The sequence below is a fragment of the Typopeltis vanoorti genome, chromosome 3, assembly GCF_054136105.1.
Source record: "Typopeltis vanoorti isolate ZY-2024b chromosome 3, IOZ_Tvanoo_1.0, whole genome shotgun sequence".
Lineage (NCBI taxonomy): Eukaryota > Metazoa > Arthropoda > Arachnida > Uropygi > Thelyphonidae > Typopeltis > Typopeltis vanoorti.
In genome coordinates, this window is record NC_143551.1 from 85,820,875 (window position 1) to 85,840,142 (window position 19,268).

Genomic DNA, 19,268 nt, shown 5'->3' on the forward strand with positions numbered 1-19,268 from the left:
TAGGGGACACATCGCCAAAATTGTGAAGACAACACAAAGGCTTCTGGGAATGATGCAGAGGACACTGACGTGTAGAAGTAGGGAGATTCTTGTTCGTTGTATAAGGCTTTGATTAGGCCACCACACATGCACTATTGTGCCTAGATCTGGTCATCGGGTTTTCAGAAGGATGAAGAAATGTTGGAAAGGGTCCAAAGGAGACTAACTAAGGTAGTTTCTGACCTTTGGAATGTCGAGTATGAGGAAAGATTGAGAAGATGTAATTTGCAGAGTCTGGTGGACAGGAGGAAAAGGGGAGATATGATAGAGACCTACAAATTGGTCAGGGGTTGTTATAGGATCAATGCTGGAGAAGTTTTACAGAGAATAGTGGGAGATCAGGGTAGAACCAGAGGTCATCCCTGGAAACTGTATAAAGAGGGTGTGAGTAGGGGAGTGAGAGGCAGGTTTTTTCATGCAGAGTTGTGAATGCCTTGCCTGAGAATGTGGTGTCTGCAAAGAGTTTGAATGTGTTTAAAACACAGTATGATGAGCTGTGTGTGTGATAAAAGGACCTCAAGGAGTCAAAGACTCCATGAGGTCTTGGGGTGGTAATAATAATAATAATGATAATAATATGTCTCAAGAAATTTTATAGTGACACAATGTAGCTCATTCCTGTTACATATGTATAGACATAGTTAGAATTATGAACGTATAGATAGATATATGTATAAATATAGTTGTCATAGAATGTTTATAGCATAGACTGGGGGTATGCAGCTGCCCTGCAGAATTTGATTATAGAAGAGGAAGAGGTGATATGATTGAGACATTTAAACTATTGAGAGGTAGTTAAGGATTAACACTAAAGCAATCTTTCATATGGTAGGATAAGGGGAAGGAGCAATGACAAGGGGACCATCCCTGGAAGTTGTAAGTAAGAATAAGAGGAGTGGCTTTATTGAATGGAGGATGCTTCAACCATGGAATGCATTGTCTGATAGGGTGGTGAGAGCATGAACAAGGAATGCATTTATGGAATGGTATGATAGACTTTTTGTTGTCTAGGATAGGCCTCCAACAATGAGTACTGAGACTTCATGAGGTGCTCAATAATAATATCATTAAGAAAAAGGATCTCTTCAATCCCATTTAAGTATAACACATCATTAGCTAGGCTGGGATGTTTTCCTTACACCAGCGGTTCTCAAACTGTGGGTTATGTTACAAATTAAGAACTGTATGAAACCCCTTTGTCAATGCAGCCAGCGAAAGGTTGTAAACTTGTACCATATTTAATATTATGAATAGGGTATAAGTTAGATAATGTATGAACCCTTCTCTAGAGACTATTTTTAACCACTTCAGGCCATCAATAAGCAAGATGGTGGTCTCGTACTGGGTAATGATACTTATTTAGAATCAAGCGTTCTTTAAGATTTGTTTTATTCATTTATTTGCATTATATTTAATTAAATAAAATATTTAATTAAATATAATATAAATGAAATTAAATATAATCAAACAGAAATGAGCATGAAAGTCATGCTAGTCGACATGAATTTATTAAAGGACAGTCTCTTGTTTTGGTAATCTGATCACATTTTATAATAAGGCAATGACAGTAGTGAATAAAGGAAATGCATATACTGTGATTTTTTAGATTTAGATTTTGATTTTGCACAAGCACTTGACAGAGTTACCACATAACAGGTTGGTTAAATTGTATCAAATGGATTTAGATCATCAGTTAGCAAACTATATTGGCAATTGACCTTTTGACAGATATCCAGAAGTTATGCATGCCGTTTCCATAGAGGAAATTGCTATTCATCCTTTATGTTAGTGATGGTATAAGTGAACTGAAGGAAGACATTCAGGTGCAGATGATGCAGGTTTAGGGAGAAATATTAGAAAGGGAGTTGAAATGTGAGTTTTTTTGGGAGATTATGAATAGAAGAGAAGGCAGAATGAGGATACTAATTTAATATGGCCAATTGTAAAGTTTTATGTTAAGATTCAGAGATGGAAGACTGTGCACTCTATTGGTGCGACTATACTGGAAGAGGTGTAGGAACTAATTAATCTTTAGGTAATGATCTGCAGGAGACTGAAGTTCAAGAACATGTCATTGTTCTTGAACAGGGATTGCAATTTAGTATTTTCTATGATATTTTGGCAAATCTAAAATGTTTTTAATGCATGTTGTAATAATTTTAATATTGATTAATTTTAATCAATCAATTGCTTCCTTGTTTGAATCAATTGCTCAGACCCTAATGAGTCATGTGGCTGTGTAGCTACATGCTTATGTTAACAATCCATTGCTTGTTTATTACCTGAAATATTTTGTGATTAATTTAACTTTGTAGAACTAGTAACTCATAAATTTAGCACGTTCATGCTAGGCTCTGTCTTGTGCCAGTCGTATGTCAGGTAGGAACTTGCTTGACTGTATAACATGTCCTTTCTGCATCTGACAGGCAGATTTTTTCAAATTATTGAAGATATATGACATGCCAGTTTCAATTCAGTATGCTTTGATTTCAAAAATATTATTTGTGAACCATCTTAATGGTATAGAAAATACCAAAAAAATGTTATCTTATTTCAAGTTCATGATTTTCACTATATACGGTCATAAATTTCAGTTGTCTCTAATTACACTAAATACTGTAATTGCAACTAAATACAGTGCATTGGCTCTATATGCTATATTTAATGTTACAATGAAACCATTTTGCTTGCAGCTCTGCAGTATGGTGTCTTCTGGAAAAGATATTTGTCACTATATTGGGTCATCTTCATTCCAATATACAGTATACATAGGCATTTTTTTTTTATTATTGGTTAATTTAAACATATCACCAAATATAGAATTTCTCTTAATTATTGGTTTCTAATATATTATGGAACAGATTTTCCCACTCTCAATATATATTTCATTTTGATGGAGACAGTTGTTCCTACCTATTGAGAATGAATTCAAGTATTTAAGTATCTTGATACTGTATATTAATGACAAAATTATATTCTGTGATCTGACCAATGAGAGCTATTAGTAGTGTCAATTATTTACATATCGTGCCAAATAGCAAAAATTAAAGGTAAGAATTAGAATGTTTCATGTGATTTAATATTTGATAAAATGAGGTACTGGAAAGTGATTTTATTTTTTTTTTTGGGTAGTCATGGATAAAAATTCACCATGGTAATATTTTATAAACATGCTGAAATGGGAGATGCCGGTGTGTGTAAACAGTGATAAAAAAAAAAAAACAGCATCGTTGGTGGATGCACTAGCAGCTTACATAACCATCTTAAAAGTCAGCACAAAATTAACTTAAAAAAAGTGAAAGGGAAACAAACTTATCAACTCATGTTGATCATGGCAGAAATTTATGGTTTCATATATGGTAGGTACTTTTATTTATGTGGATGTTTCTGGTTGGGTGCTGCCATAAAATAGAACAGCACCCATGAATTAAAAGCATTCAAATGACTCATCTCATGGAAAAGATTTCTTCTCTTTGTAGTTTTTTAACTTTCTATTCTTTGTTTAGAAAGGTTAGTTTAGTTCACGCTTCCTAGAGGATATTATAGTGTGACGTGAGGTAAACAGCACTTTTGAAGTGGGAAAAATATAAATTTGCTAAACACCAGTGAGGCTAAAACTGAATGAACAAAGGACTTTAAACAGCTGAGAAATTACAAACCAGTATATGCTTGAGGCAAGTTATTCAAAACAGAGGTATAAAGGGAACCCAGATCACAGCCACTTGGCTAGAGAGAGTGAATATGCTAACCACATGGCCAACCAAGCCAGCCTTTCGTGTGGCAACAGTTTAACAAAAAGTGTTTTATGGTATACAAAAATATAATAAATATGTTTTCAGTTGAATGAACTTCCCATGATGAGTCTGCCAACTCTATGGAGAGTGTAATAATAATAATTTTCCAAGCTTTAGTCAATACCAAGAAGTCCATCCATTTCTGCATTTATCCGACTTGAAAATAATATTTAAATTTACAGACTTGTGGGTTGTTAGCCAACAGAGTTCCTATTTTGGTGGTAGGACTGCTACCTGCATCCAGATATGCATTTTCTACACAAGCATTTTATACTGAAACATGTAGTGAAGATGTTTCAGTTATACTGCCGATTCCTAGTCACCCGAGCCTCATTGTGATAACAGGTTCTACCACAAGGCAAGGACAGTATTTGAGTGGGAGAGGCTATATGTTATATATCATGCAATCACCACCATGTTGGTTAATGCATAATATTATGAAACCAGTGAGTAGAATGCATTGCCTGAAAATGTGCTGAGTGAAGAAACTGTGAATTGATTCAAGGCACAGTTCTGTGATCTTTTGGCATGAGAAAGTATAGACATCCTGTGATGAGTCTTTTGACTCCATGGAGGTCAGATAATAATAATAATAATAATACTTGGTTAATATTCTTTTCTGTTGTCAGAAAAATAATTATTTTTTATCCTTATTTTTTAAGGGTAAGATAAGGATAAAAACAGAGATGGTATAGTTTCCACCCCACTGCATGTGTGTGTGTGTGTGTATGTGTGTGTATACATGCTGCACACAGTTATCATTCATGCTAACTCATACTATAGTTCACACCATGCCTACCTATTATGCTTCTCCTTAAACTCATTCAACTCCAGGAAAGGTTTAAATTGTTTTTGAACAGTCATGAGTAGGCTGTGATAACATTACTATTATATTATATGGGTTATGCTGCATATCATACATAGCTTATGAAACTTGCAGACTACCAAAGCAAAAAAGGTTCCTTGTAACTAATATTAGTATATATGTTAATTTAAACTGGAAATCATAAAACAGTAACTTATCCAGTTCTACCTTGGGAAATCTTGTGCCACTAATATGAACAGTATTACACAGGATTGAATTTCATACAAATGCTGGTGATCTTTACTAGGAGCTAAAATCTGTTTGAAATCCAGGTTCACAATATTTGAACAATGGGGAAAGGAAATGGGTAAGTCATGAGTAATTTCTTTCTTTTTTTTTTAATGTAAATCCTACCCACAAAAGGCTGTAACCCTATGTCACATTATAGTCATGGAAAAAGGGCTAGATAATCATCGACTTGTCCCAGAAATCAAATATGAAAGTTTTTCCAAGTCATTTCAGGATTCCAATAAACAGGTTACTAGGTCTTACATTTGGCAATGGGATGTTTGTGAATGTCTTTAGAGTAGACATTCACAAACATCCATACCAGTAGCCTATTGGTTGAAGAGCAGACATGTTAACCACTCAGCCAATCAGAATGATAAAAGTTGTTAAAGCAATCAAATTCAGTGAGGGTTAGAAATTATTATTATTATTACAATGACACTTCCAGGGAGTCCAAAGACTCATCGAGGGAGGGCATCTACTCCACAAATTTCTGTCTCCACCAACTACAATGAACCACAACTACTTTCATCATCTACACCAACAGCATCTACTGCTGACCACTACCACCACCACCACCACTAGTGTTTTCACAGACAATCAAAAACATCCATGCCCACAGCGAGATTCGAACCCGCAGCTCTTTTGGCTGGAGAGTGGATACGCTAACCACTCGGCCAACCAGACTGGCAGAAATCCATTAGTATTGTGAATAGATCAAATGCTAAATAAGATAGACTGTTCTAGAGAACAAACACAGTTTATATATATTTTTTTTTGTTGAAAGTTTATTTTCCACTTGGTTAGACTATAATAATAAATTTAGTTTAATCCTTTACCCAAGTGTAGGCAAACAAAGTTTGCGCCTGAAGTAGTTCAGGACTGAGGCAACTCATAGCAAAGGTGGACCAAGCTCTCATCACTTCTTGTCTCAGTATCTCCCATAATGCAAAGCACATCTCCTTGCAGACATGTATAATGCTATGCATTAAGGCAAGGGCCACTACCCACACTGGTTTCGACCTTTATTGAGGTCTCGTCAGTGGGAGGCAGATCCAGAAGTGGTGATACTAAGGCAGAAGCAATGGAGAGGTTATATTTACTTATACGAGTTGCCAAAAGGTGTACCACGTTATTATTAATTTACTCTGGATTTAGAGAAAGATGTTGGAAGTTTATTTTCCACTTAGTTAGACTATAATAAATTTAGTTTAATCCTTTACCCAAGTGTAGGCAAACAAAGTTTGTGCCTGAAGTAGTTCAGGACTGAGGCAACTGGTAGAAAATAATCTTCCAACATCTTTCTCTAAATCCAGAGTAAATTAATAATAAGGTGGTACACCTTTTGGCAACTCGTATAAGTAAATATGACCTCTCCATTGCTTCTGCCTTAGTATCACCACTTCTGGGTCTGCTTCCCACTGAATTGAGACCTGAATAAAGGCTGAAACCGGTCTGGGTAACGGCCCTTCCCTTAATGAATAGCATTATACATGTCGGCAAGGAGATACTGAGACAAGGAGTGATGAGAGCTTGGTCCACCTTTGCTACGAGTTGCCTCAGTCCTTAACTACTTCAGGCACAAACTTTGTTTGCCTACACTTGGGTAAAGGATTAAGCTAAATTTATTACAGTTTATATTCTATTTCAGGTCTTCAGTAAGAAAGGTGATGGTATGACACTGGACAATAAAAGTTGTCCAGAACAATTTTTACAAATATCCATGCCATAACACAATTTGAACTTGCAGTTTTCTACTGTTACCACCAACAAGTTATGGGTTCAAAGCAAAAACGTTATTATGGTCATAACTATTGAGGTTGATTATAATAATTTATCTCAAATATATAGTACATAAATTTAAATATAAATCATTCTTAACAGAATGATTTATATTTAATTATTTATAATTAACAGAGCTAATTTAAAATATTAAAGCTGGTCTTATATGGAAATGGCAGTTCCCCACCCTTTGCAAAACAGACTAATTCAAGAAACAAAGACATCCCTTAAGCTAACAGACTGTGGGTAAAAGGACAGATTTACTTCATTCAGATCTAATTCAATGTTAATGATCTCCTTAGTATCTTATATAGGTATTATAATGATTTCATAATGAAATAATTCCTAAGTTTGAAGCTTCCTTTTCTTAATCACATGTGGGTTTTTGGGAGGTTTAGGTCCAGCATGTGTAGAAACCCTAGTATAGTCAGTATAAACGAACACATATAATCATTACTGCTCAAATAATAATTGCTTTGAATCTGTCAAAACACTATAGTAACCTAATTTCATTATACAATTAAAAGTTATCACTTAACATCTGTAATCACAGTTAACTGGAGTATCTCATATCAACATTTAACCCATTAATCTGGAACACACTATTGCCAAGTAAGCAGATGGAAGTAGTAGTACTAGTACCTGAGATATAAGAAAGTACAAGCATTTATCCAAAGATGCTTGAAGTTCTTGCAATGAATATATATTCAATGGTTATGTCAAATAATTTGGAAAACAGTATTTTCATTTCAACAGACATGCGATGTCCAGCATCTATGTGATACTTCGGTCCATTTATTTGGTTATGTGAAAAGATAAGAAATGGTGAATGTTAATCATAACAAATACAATGGGAGAAATCACAATTTAGGCACACATTGGAAAATACCAGTTATCTATACAGATACAAACAGTTCTCATTTTTTGTTTGTTTTTTTTTTGTTCTTAAAATGATAACAGAATCACTGGACTGCTTCAGTTTTTCAATTAACTTTTGTTACTCAGTTTAAACTTCAAAACACTTAAAACTATTTCTACAAAAAGGAGGTTTACAAGACAATGTACATATTTCAAAAATTATAAGCAAAATTCAAAGCAGGATAATCTTTTTCATAGTATTAGGGATTACTTGGACTAGAAAGATTTAAAATGTAATTTTCCAAACTTCTAATAGAAAATAAAGAGCTTCAATATAGGCAAAATACATCTATTTAAGTGAATTTGAGCCTATAGGAGTAAAAAACAACAAAGGAAAAACTAAACAGTTTTGAGGTGGCTTGGCCTTATTATATGTTCTGATCCTTTATTCTTTATAAAAGTATCAGCTGTTCCAGATATAGACTGGGTGAAATATATAACTTGAACACACACAAAATTATACATATATTACACATGTGGATGTCTCACAACAAACTTCTTTAGATGATTTTCAAATATTAAGACAAGTTATCTTGATAATAACAAGTATCCAATGAGTATAAAAAGAGTGGGGGAGAGGGGAGTATTGTGAGTAATTCAGAGGGTGCTGGAGTTTTCCTCTGAAAAGTTAAAATACAAAAATTAATTGTGCAAAACACCAACACCTCTGGAAAATATGACTAAAGACTCCTCTCAGAACAAAAACTATTTGTTTCTAATTTTGATATATGACTAGAGAAATCAGTTGTAAATTTATTTATCCACATTTCATACACGCTATTTTTAAGAGAATAAAAGCTATAAAAGTTATAACATTGTGCTTCTTTACTAGGCACATTTCACCAATTTCGCAATTCATTCTACATATCTACTAAAAAAAAAAAAAACACTTTAATTATCATTACAATTCATGATTTGAAATACTGGCTTTCAACTGATCTTTATTTATTGCCATTATATTTATATATTTAGAACTTAATAGTAGAACACAATCAGAAAAGTTAAAAGTTGACTGTTAGATGAAAACAGGTAGTTATCATGAATGTATTGCTTCTTTGATGACTGCTAACTGATTAAATTAGGATATCAAAATTAAACTAGCAACATAAATCTAACTATACTAATTTAACTATTGTAAAGAAAAATTAACAGACATAATTAAGTAGTATGATATATGCCTTAACAATCATTCTTTTATTGGGAATACAATCACAGTTATATAAGTATATATGTATATATATATATTATATATAGCTATATATAATTTCTTAATTTATTAGGTTTGTATACATATATATATAAGCAGATTCAGAGACTAGTGACAAATACAACCAAGGGCTAAAAAAAATGTGATGATGATGAATATGATGGCACTCACTTTCTGATATTTCAGTGCCTCATCACTTTAAGGTGCTCCAATATTGCATAGTTCTGAGGCAAATGCTAAATATCAACATTCAAAGAGAAAATTATTTCTAAATTGATACAAAATATATAGGTAGCAGAATGTGTAGAAAGGTAAGCTGTTAATGCACACTATTTTACAGAATAACAAAAAACAGGACTGTCAATGGGTAATTATTTATATTACATAAAACTGAAAAAAAAAATAAATAAAATAATAGGAAGCTTATAATGCAAAAGGAGACCAGCAGGTAAATCTGATATCTGAACATCATAGCCCTCAAATCTGATAAACTGGAAAGAAGATTTAAATTTTTTTGTAAGTAACAACTGAATATAAATTCATTAGAAGTAATTTATTGTAATAAAGAATGATATTTAGTCATCAAACAATTCTGATCCCTTGCTAATTTGTATATACTTTATATACAAATTAGCAAGAGATCATTGTTCCTGATAATTTCTATACAGATTAAATCCATGTGTCATCTATTTATTATGAGAAATTGAGCAAGAGCATTTATGTATGATATAAATTTTTGCTGAAAATTGCTAAGTTCAAAATTACATACTAGTTGTGTTATCATTGTAAAAAATTAAATATTCGAATAGGTTCATTATTTCGGACATTATGTATGAGGTGCATTTTAAATTTAGAATAATAATTTTTTTTAACATAACAATTTTAATCAACATAAGGTTGATATGAAAAAATGTTATCAGATTTAGACTATTAAAAAAAAAAGACAGATGGATAAAAAGTAATGGGTATTTAAAAATTTATAATCAAAAATAAACATTATGATTCAATTCATCAAGGTAAAATGTGAACACATATTATATTTTAGGCTATTATATATTGAAAAAGGGCCTTTAAAACAAAGAAAGATAATAAAAGAGAAATGGTCATTTTAAAAATATATATTAAAATTATAATCAAATTAAACTTTCATAATGTTTGCCATATAGTACACTGGCTGTACAGGCCAATAAAGTAGTCTTGGATACTTTTTGTTATTATGTTGCCTAACACAGCCATTTTCAATAATTATGACTATCTGTCACAACTAACTGAAGATTTTGATAACATATACTCCTGCTTAGCAATAGTACATGTGAAGAAATTCTTCTATTGATATTGGAAGAATGGAACGTATAAATGGGAGGAAAAAGAAGACTGAGGCAACACTGGAAAATTTGGTTTAGGATTGTGGAATGAAACAGGAGAAAGGATATTAGAATTTTGTTTCAAGAACAATTTCTTTATTGCAAATACTTACTTTCAACAATAAAAGAAGATTGCATACATGGACTTCACCAAACACAAAGAGCACATAGAGGATTTGTATAAGAAAGAGATAGGTACTGAAGAGAATTTGAAAGGTGAGAATTTGTTGAGGAATATGTGATAATGAAAAATAAGGTGGGCAACTTCCAAAAGGAAAATCTTCTGGAGTTATGGAGTGTCAGCGGAATTGTTGGGAGAAGCTGAGAAGGAAGTATTAAATATATTTATTGAAATCTGTCAACAGATAGTGAACAGGAGATGGATTATGGAAAGAACAAAAGAATTTCAAAAAGAAGTACTCAACTGTTTTATCGATTATAAGAAAGTATTGGATTGTGTTGATCATAATACTCTGGAATGTGATGAGAGCAATGGGAATATCTGAGCATATAATTCTCTTCATCAGACAGAGAACTGTGACAACCAAACCATTTCAGCAAAATTGGTCTTAAGAGAAATCGACAGTGTCTGTTTTACTGAAGACTGTGTGAACATAGTATTGATTAATTATGAAGGTGAAATAAGCATTCACTCCAAAATTCACTCTAAACTAACCACCAGTTTTTTTCTTGGTCATCATGGATTCTATAAAGAAAGGCTAAGAAATCTTGAAAAATGCAAAAGGGATGCAGGGAATTTATATGGGCTTTTCAACTGAAGCTGAAAAATGGGTGAGATAGAGATGTATACTGCTGCTCTAGCTTTTTAACATTTATAATAAATATGAGAATGGCTAAAGACCCAGCAGGAATTAAGAATGGAGGCAGAAAAATAAATAATTTAGGATATTTAGATGATATAACCCTCGTAGCAGAAATTGAAAAGGTCTTGAGAGGGTTGATTGTGTTATTAAACAGGGAAAGCAAAAAATCTGGGCTCAATTTAAATATCAGTAAAACTGATGTGATGGCTTGTGGCAATTTGGATGAATTTATAATTGAGGGATATTAAACTAAAGTGGTTGAAAGTTGTGATTTACTAGGGTCTGGAATAAGAAATAATGTTTTTTGAAGAAATAAAGATGAATATAAAAGAAAAGGATAGCTATGGAGCAAAAAGCCATGTTAAACTTGACAAAAATTATGAAAGATATAAATGTTAGTAAGACCACAAAAGATTGATGGTCTTTTCATTCGTAATTGTATGGATGTGGAGGAGACTATTAAGAATTTCAGACTGCAAGAATGACTAAAAAGAAACTTTTAGAAAAAAAATATAAAGACAGAATGCTCCTTGGAAGCACTGAATGCTAAATAGAAGTTAATGTACTGACATATTATGCAAGCATATGAATAATTGGTAAAAGCAATTATATTTGGGAAGGTTGAGGGCACGAGAAGGAAAAGATAAAAGGGTTGGATGGACAACACAGGGAACTTACCAAATGAAATTACAACTGCTGAAGGAAGAGACTGAGTGAAATGGAAAACCTATGTTCATAAGTTGGAAATCTAGATGGCATATAACAGCAACTACAGCTTTGCAATATGAACTTGAGTGTGTTAGAATGAAGTTGCAGTTCCTAAAGTGCTAATATCATTTGCTTCTCTTAGAAATACAAGCCATCATGAACAATGTCTTGAAAGACTTGAACAAATATCATTTTATGAGATAATCAGCTCAAATACACTATGTAAAATAGCTGGAAGCCCCATGAATATGAACAATCAAAAGTGATGACAATGTGGGTCTGCTGTTATCCATTATTATTTATCATTTATAAATCTTTCGATATAGATTCATTAAATAATAAAACACATTGCATTCATTCCTCCATTCATATATCATATTTTATACATAACATTCTGGCAAATGATCAAAACATCAATATGGTGTGTCTTGTCAGAACAAGATTTTGAATGTTATTATTATTATTATTATTATTAAGTGACACCTCCAGGGAATCCAAGGACTCATCGTGGGAGGGCACACTATATTTTGAATGTTATTGAGATTAGTTATGAATGAGATTAGTTAAATAAGCTTTCACTCTTCTAAAGGTTGCTGTTCTTTTATAACTACATAAGAATTTAAACATCTTATCACCAGTTTCTTTTCTTGATCATCACAGATTCTTAAAGGAAAGCTAGAAAAATTTAAAAAAATGCAAGGAATATTTAGATAGGACTTCTCAACTGAATCTGTATTACCTAGCTGGTTTAATAAAGAGGCAGAAAGGTTTCTTTCCTCACAAAACAGACAAGTTGTCCAGAAATCTCATGTGGAGAACTCGCCACATGACCTTATTATAATCTAAATCATCCATGTGTGCATATCATAAATAAGCATGCAAAACATGCTTGCTTGTTCTCTGAATCTAGACATTTTTAGTATTTTTTATTTTAATTTAGAAACTGATGTTAAATTTGCACAAGTCATCATAGTTCCTTTCAGTCAAAAGCGTTTTTGGAGAATATGAAATACCTACAGATGCAGTAAATAGAAACTAATTTTAAGTTAGAACTTAAAATTTTGCATGAATGCAGTAATAACTCAGTTATTACTGCATCGTCACTTCATCAATATGTCAATAATCAAAACTAACTTGCTTAAGACTAAAGCATCAAATGAGTTTATTTATTTTCATTCTTCCTGAAAAAAATATAAAAAGAATTTTATATTTTATACTTCCACCATAAGATTCTATTATGCCTTATGCTCCAAAGTCCAGTTATAATTAAAATTATGAAGTTATTATTATACGGCTTCTTTTAAGAATATAAACTCTTAATATTCATTATAATAAAATTATAGAGACAGCTATTGTGTTAGAGTAATAACTTCAATTTAATATAAACTTAAAAAAAAAAAAAAAAAAAAAAAAAACTTAATTACCTGATATTTTGACCTCCATATCAAGATCATCTTCTGGAGAACACACACACACAAACTGACAATATACATTACAAATACATATAATAAGCTAAAGTGACACTCATTTAGTCCATCATTAAACACTACTGTCCTGACCTTTGGTGAAAAAAAAAAAGCATCAAATTGTAATTGCTTTGTTTTTGAGGGTGTTATTGACTCCAGTTTTTGTGAAGGGTGGAGATGGTGGTATATGTATTGCCTGATATGTGTGTGGGCTTGTGGTAGACAGTGAAGGATAGACTGCATGAGGAAAGATGTATGACAAGTGTATCCAGAAGTGGAAATGAGTTTTGGTTTTAAATTTCAGTGGTAAATTTCATTTGTCCATAGTGTTTGTTCAGGTGGCTCAGGATGTTTGGCAAGCATGCTGTCACATTGGCCGACACATACATGTCAACTCTTACCTTCATCATCATCCTTCATAAAAACTTTGAGTCATTAACACCCCCAAAAAGAGAGCAATAACAATTTGTTTTAATGAGCAAGCTCTTAAGCATGAATTACAAATGATTAACAATATGTTTATAAGTAACAGCTACAGCAAAAATACCATCAATAACTGGGTCAAGTTCCTAAGGAGTGGAAGGAGGGCAAGATTGTGCGACTTCATAAAGGAGGTGATAGAGCTAAGCATCAAACTATAGGCCTATCTGTGATGTCAGGTGTTGTGGTGAAGTTGTTGAAGAAGCTTGTGAGAGCTAGAATTCAGAATTGGATTCACAACAATGGTATTATCTTTCATGGACAGCATGGATTTGCTAAATGGAGGTCGTGTTTTAGTAATCTACTTAGTTATTATAATAAAGTGACTGCTTCCTTGGACAGAGGAGAAGGATACACAGTAATATACTTGGATTTTGCAAAGGCTTTTGATAGAGTACCTCATGATAGGTTGACAGTCAAACTAGAGCAGATTGGATATTAGATTGGTGCATTGGATCAGAGACTGGCTATCTGATAGGTATCAACAAGTTGTGTATGGGGGAGCGATATCCAGGAAAAGGAATGTTACTAGTGGTGTACCTCAGGGGTCTGTTTTAGAGCCATTGCTGTTTAACTTGTATATTGATGAAGATTTGGATGGAGATATTCAGTTGTTTGCAGATGATGCAAAGTTGGTACCTCCTAGTGATTGGGAATGGGGATGTGAGTTCAATGTTGCAAAATGTAAGGTTTTAAAATTTGGAAAACAAAAATGGGATGCAGAATTTATGCTTGGTGAGGATATATTATCGAAAGTGGAGGAAATAAGAGTTCTGGTGGTTGATAGTGGATAAGGATCAGAAATATAGGGGACACATTGCCAAAATTGTGAAGACAACACAAAGGCTTCTAGGAATGATGCAGAAGACACTGGCTTGTAGAAGTAGGAGATTCTTGTTCCATTGTATAGGGTTTTGATTAGGCCTCACATGGACTACTGTGCCCAGATTTGGTCACCTGGTTTTCAGAAGGACGAAGAGATGTTGGAAAAGGTCCAGAGGCGACTGATTAAGGTAGTTTCTAACCTCTGGAATGTCGAGTATGAGGAAAGATTGAGAAGATGCAATTTGCAGAGTCTGGTGGACAGGAGAAAGAAGGTGGAGATATGATAGAGATCTACAAGTTATTAAGGGGTTGTTATAGAATCAATTCTGGAGAGGTTCTACAGAAAATAGTGGGAGATCACAGGAGAACCAGAGGTCATCCCTGGAAACTGTATAAAGAGGGTGTGAGAGTAGGGGAGTGAGAAGCAGGTTTTTTTCCATGCAGAGTTGTGAATGATTGGAATGCCTTGCCTGAGAGTGTGGTGTCTGCAGAGAATATGAGTGTGTTTAAAGCACTGTATGATGAGCTGTGTGTATGATAACCTCCTAGATGAGTCTTTGACTCCATGGGGTTTTGGGTAATAATAATAATAAAATTCTTCACAAAACTACATGTAAAATTAGAAATAATATAGATCAAGTTTTACTTGATCTATATTATTTCATTCCATACATTAAAGGCATATCAGATAAATAGAATGCTACACAGTTAAAACCTTAATGCTTTCTATAAATCCCCTACAAAACTGAAAAACAAATTCCAAGGACCCCACCACCACCACCCGGCCCACATTTGGATATAATGAATCCATTGCTCCTGCAACTTACTTTATATTGGTGAAACAGGATGTATGATTCTGATCAAAAAAAAAAGAACCCAAACAGCACATTAAATTTAACAATTTTTGTAAAGCCGATCTCTCTGATCACATTCTTAAAACTCTACACCAAATTGATTAGAAAAGAACTTGTTCATTGCATTCCACCCTCATTTTAGGTTTCTAAGCAATAATTTCAGCTCTTATTTTATTTACTGGCCACTACCTGTACTGTTTTATTTTAATTTATCAACAAGTAGTCTCTAGCCAAACATAACAGGTCTGTACCTTTGATATAGGGTTTTATTTTATTTTATTTTTCATTTATTATTAATATTTTTTTTTCTGAAGTCAGTCCAGTAGAATTTATGGCTGATCAAATTAGTGTTATTTTAGCTTACTACATGTATTTGTAATATAGCTTGTCTCTGTGTGTGTGTGTGTGTGTGTGTATTCCAGATAATGACCTTGATACGAACATTGAAGCATCAGATAATTATTTTGGTTTATATTAAACTGAAATTATTACTCAAACATGGCAATTACATGGGGGATATAACAAAGATCTGCATTTAAGTTTTGTTGATCTGGAAAAGGCATATGACAAGGTGCCAAGAGAGAAGCTTTCAATATGCTACAGTTATATGGTGTCAATGGGGCATTATATCAAGCAATACTTGATATAATGCCTTTATATCAAGTATTTATTTGAGTTGTAAGTCAGCAGTTAGAATTGAAGGAAGTACAGGAAGATGGTTTAATGTTAAATCTGGTGTGAGACAAGGATGTACATTATCCCCTCTGTTATTCATTATCTATATGGATCACATTATGAAGGAAAGTGGTATTAAACATGATATCAGAATTGGAGATGTTAATGTGAGCTCTTTGCTTTATGCGGACGATGCTATACTTCTAAATAAATCCACTACAAGTTTGCAAGATTCCCTGACTAAATTGAATAACTGTTGTAATAGATATGGTATGAAGGTCAGCAATAAAAAGACAAAGACAATGAAAATAGGTAGAATCACTGAAAATGTCAACTGTGTTCTGAACAGAGAACCTGTGGAACAAGTAAAACATTTCAGCTACTTAGGCCTGATTTTTACTGAAGATGGTATATTAAATATGGAAATAGACAACAGAATCAACAAAGCTGGTATGGTATGGTAGGAAGTCAATTGAATAAATTCATATGGAATAAGAGAGAAATTAGTCAGAACACTAATTTAGCTGTATACAAGACAGTGTTCAAACCAGTTTTAACTTATGGATCTGAGAGCTGGGTGAGAAGTAAAACACTTGACCAAAGGCTAGAGACTGCAGATATGAGAGTCCTGAGAAAGATTAGAGGCTTGAACAGATGGCATCAATGGCAATATCATATTAAAAATGAGGATATTAGGAACGAACTTGACATTGTCAGCATCCAGGAATGCGTTAACAGAACTAATCTCAGGTGGTATGGTCACTTAAACAGAATGTGCGAGGAAAGATTAGCAAAACAAGTGTTTTCTGCAGGCTGACAGGAAAACAACACAGAGGAAGACCAAGATATATGTGGATTGATACAGTACAAAGTGCCTTAGATGATAGAAATATAAGATCTGATAATATTGGAGTCTCGAAAAGTAACAGATTGATTTGGAGGAAAATTGTAGATAGGAAGTTAGTAATGATGTAAATTTTTCATGTAGTACTATCATATCGTGTACACCCCTTGAGGGTACAAATGAGGAATTTGATGATGATGAACATGGTAGTTTTCTTGATAATTTTATTATAAAGAGTGCCAATCACCATGTAACTATGAAAGAAAGGGTATTAAAAAAAAGTGGTAGGCTAAGCTAACCCACGTTGTTCGTTTCCTGAGTGGAACAGATGACTATTATGAAGTATTGTTCTAGGACAATAATAGTATGAATTGTATTAAAGGTGGCTGTTTTCAAAACACAGAGATCATGATCATCAATCACTGAAAAGTTTCCTACATATAAATGAATTTTCAAAAATTATAGTACTTAAACTGAAGATAAAGATGCACACCTTAAAATTCATGTTTAGTGAATAAGAATGTAAAAGACAGTATAACTGCTAAACTGATGAAATTCATGCCAAAAAGATTGTGGACCCCATTTGATTATGAAATTTTATATCAGAAATGGCATAAGCCTTTTTTTAAAAAACTTCTCTAGCTATTTTTGTTTCCTTGTATTTAAGCATGTAGAAATATCAGAAATATTTTTGGTATGAAAATTAAACTTTGTAGAGTAATATTTTACCAAAAATTATCTTGTAATTTGAATTATAAATATTATCTTCAAAGGTAACTAAATTATGAGACCTGTTAATGTCATACAAACATATTAACTATTTTATGAATTTGCAATTTCTGATGCTAATTTCTGAAGCATTTGGCACATGAATCAGTTTATATGCATAGTAATTTTAACATGCTCAAATTATATGTAGTGTTGCTAAATCATGATGCATGTGTGTATGTGTTTGTGTGTGGCGAAAAAGAGTAACGAATCATCCTGAAGTTTTTTGTTTCATTTCCTACACTGTTTCAGTTTTTCTCAGTGTTATATCTGTTTATCTATCTCACTTACAAAAGGAGCCAAGTAGTAATAATGTACTTTGAAAATCTATGTGAATAAATAATCTCAGCAGTCATTATTATAAAATTCTCTAGTATAAAAATTGCAAATTATGAAAAAGTCATTTCATCTTATTTAAAAACATTCAAATATTTATTTCAATAAATATAGTTAAAAGAGAAAGTATACTGATCCTACTATTTTGTTATTTAAAAAAATAAGTTACAGAGTCACTTCTTATAATTTGTATATCTTCTTAAAGAATTCTTTTCTGTGCTTAAAGAAAATAGCAGTCAATTAACTTTAGGTATCATGATATTAAGATGAAATATGTAACTAAGATTGCCTGTAAAAATACGTATACTCAAATTGTGAGGGATAGTGTATAGTGATATTACAATTTAAATATTAAAACCTTCAGGTCATAATTTTCATTCACTATCTGATCAGAATCAGCTTAACTTACTGGTCTCTATGAAACAATTCTCGAAGGAAATCAAATGATGATGATGACGATGATAACGATGGATGATCATCATGTAGTGGCCACATTTAAAACTGATCCAGTTATCATGAGCTTTAGACATTATACAAGACAACAGGTTCTGTACAGAGAAGGTAGGTAAGAAGAAAATTTTTAGGAGAATCAGCAAGAGTGAAGATATCCACCATTTGGTGCAACTTTATACATAGGAAATGCTAAACCTTGAAACAGCACCAAATAATTTTTTCTTTTGTTTTATGTAACAGCAAGGTACATACAAGTTCAGTAAAACTAGGAGTTTATGGCAGTTTTTTGCTTTCTTGCATACGTATCCTTCAATTCCTCCTCCTCTTCTTGTTTCTTTTTTCGCTGATAATGCAGCACAGGCCAATGGCTTCTGAGGATGCATATAACTTTCTTTGGGACTGCGAGAATATGGCACTGAATGTGAATAGTCAAAAGAGATAAGCTCCACTCGGTTCACAGTATTGCTCCCAAACTGCAGTACTTTCCTATTTTGCATTATAACTGCAGAAGGAATGGGAAGACGGAGAGAAGAAGGCCCTGGCAAATGTATAGGTCCTCTCCTAACCTTTTAAGTTTGGAAATATCCACATAATATATAAAAACTCTGTGCAGATTCACTTTCCTGGGATATTATAAAAATCTACAAAATAAAACAAAAAAAAAACATAAACATCAGTCAAGCATTATAAAATATGGAAGAGATTAATACCATAATAATAATAATAATAATGATACTGGTTTAAGAAAAATAATTTGAAAGTTTTATGAGATGTCTCAAGACTGAATTTTGGCAATAGAATGGCATTATAGTTCTAACTGCAGAGCAAACCTAATTAG

The 19,268-nt window shown here is 32.8% G+C and overlaps 1 protein-coding gene across 2 annotated transcripts in view; it reads right to left on the reverse strand.

Annotated features, from left to right (window-relative positions):
- Positions 1 to 7,512: 7,512 nt before the first annotated feature.
- The window catches only part of LOC150108348 (uncharacterized), a 509,704-nt gene continuing 497,948 nt past the window's right edge, over positions 7,513 to 19,268 (reverse strand). Inside the window, exons 18-19 of one of the 2 annotated variants that reach the window (XR_016548130.1) lie at positions 18,387 to 19,071; positions 7,513 to 9,324 (exon numbers count right to left, since the gene is read on the reverse strand). The gene's annotated coding sequence lies outside the window, so the exon portion shown is untranslated. Of the gene's footprint in view, positions 9,325 to 17,990; positions 19,072 to 19,268 lie in introns of those variants that run through there. The other variant, XM_090390709.1, reaches the window with a different exon arrangement.